Below are 2,332 nucleotides of genomic sequence, written 5' to 3' on the forward strand. Positions count from 1 at the left end.
TGTCTTGCTGGCTGCAACAGAAAAATATAGATCTCTACTCGCTGCCATGAGGACAGGAGACTATAGTCAACTGTTCACAGCCCCACAGCTCAGAGTAAATGGAAATACTCTGATCAATACGTGAACAGCCACAGAGGAAAGATTGTTTATTTTTTTTTCATAGAAATATCAATATAACAGCTCACCACAGTATGCGAGTGAAGTTTCAAAAAGCCTTTCACTGCTGTCTGCCATTACTGTATGAGGCATCCATTAAGCATCCACATCTTCAGTAAAGGTTTTCAAAAGACTGGTAGCACACACAGCTATATGTAGTTCACCTGTTTGCTCTCTCCGATTCACTAATGTGTACACATTAACAGGCGTTTGCCATTTTGTTGGGAGATTTTCTAGAGCTGAGCTGTCAGCCTCTTTCACCAGAGCTTGAGAAGACGTGGGTGTATCACAATAGCGCATGACAGAGGGAAGTGTTAATGGGGCCCGGCCACACACAGGGAGGCTGCTGCGATCAGCTTCTTGACGCTCCCTCGTCAGCCGGAGCTGTCACGGTTAAGGAAACTGTTTCAACAGAAATGTGCCCGCTGACCTTATCGTTTTTCTGATGGCTTTCTCTGGGATTATAGAAATAAGGAGCTCAGTAATGATATTAACAACATTTATTTGTTCATGTACTAATGGGTACACCACAGGGACATGTCAAATTGTAGGCAGACTGGGGAACAGGATGAGCAAAAACAGGTGGTTGGAGAAGAACACAAAACAGAGGCAGGGGTTTAAATGCCCAGTCGTATAATCTTTTTGTCCACCATGATATATTTAAAAATGTGACAGAAAATATAGATATTGGAAACAGAGGGACACAGCTAGCATAGGCTCTGTCTGTTACATAATCTATCAGCACCTCTGAATCTCAATAATTACAACGTTTCATCTTGTTTGGTTAATAAACACAATGTGAAAAATATAATTTATTGTATTTTAAAGCCATCTGAAAATGCAGTGGGATTTGAGTGTGGCCACTGAACATCAGGGCGTTGGAACGTGTGAACACAAGCAGATGTGTCGAGGATTAATCCAACAGCGTACTGCTTCTTGAATTTGATACAGGCTGGCAACTGCACTCCCGTATGGAAAGTATGGCAATGTGATTGCGACGTCAAGAGTTAAGAGCAGTTCAAGAACTGATAGAGAGACCTTCTAAAAGGCCCTCGCGCATACACGTGAGCACCGCTCAGCATCAGCGACAATGTTTTGGTTTTTCTTCATTTTAAATGAAGGTTGGAAAAAGCTATCAATGCAGAGTGAGAGCAGCAGAGGGGATTCAAGAGAGCGTATTATCAGCAGCCAAGGGAAATGAGTAACGAGGCAGGCGAAGGAGGGTGGATCTACTGAAGTGGCAATGAGCAGTTGGTCATGGCGACCTCCTCCTCTCAGAGCAAACAAGCCGGTCACATCCCAATCAGTGTGACACGTCAAACAACCGGCAAATCCCACCAGACGGCTTTTAAAACTGTTGATTTGTGAGTGAATTTGCAGGGGACGTGTTCCAAACTTGTGTGGCAGGGAGGGATTGCTCTCTCATGGGCAAATTCACAAAGAATGAACCGCTGACAGCACCATGATTTTCAAACACTATCTGCCCCGACTGCGAGTCCTGACCGCTAGATGCAGAGACGCTCATGAAAACATCAGGCAAGGAATCTAAACACATGGATTTTATGACCCATCTGTCGGTACTTTTGATGTTATCAAATGCAGGACAGAAGGAAAAAAACATCATTCAATGCTGCTATGATCACTGCAAAGTTTGAGCATGACACCCCTTATAAATGTGCTTCATTTACCACCAACTTTGTGAAGACGCTATTACTTTCACTGTAACCGAGTGGCTGTCAGCTTTGTTAGTTGAAACTTAGTTTGCAATGAGGCTCATTTGCATACAAAGGGGCCAAGTTTACGCTATTGGTGCAAACTTGGCCCCTTTGTATGCTGAGCATATTACCTAATGTAAATACATGTAAAATAGCACAGGAGCACACACACAAAAAGCATTAGACACAGACAGACAAGTGGAAAACCTGTTTAGTGAATTTATCTACCGCATGCAGCTTTGTTGAGTTACTCGAATGAATTTGCAAGAAGCTGGGATAAATATGATGAGACCTCGAGGAGAGGCATTTATTATATCATCATGGGGAATGGGAATTGTTTTGCGTGGATGCCAACTGGGATTGTATGCATACAAACACCCGTGCGCAATCTGGTGATCCTCAGTATGAGAGGCTGGTACCGGGGCTTTCTGAAGCAATATCCGTTTTGTCATGACACAGAT

This window comes from Melanostigma gelatinosum (assembly GCF_949748355.1).
Source record: "Melanostigma gelatinosum genome assembly, chromosome: 9".
NCBI lineage: Eukaryota > Metazoa > Chordata > Actinopteri > Perciformes > Zoarcidae > Melanostigma > Melanostigma gelatinosum.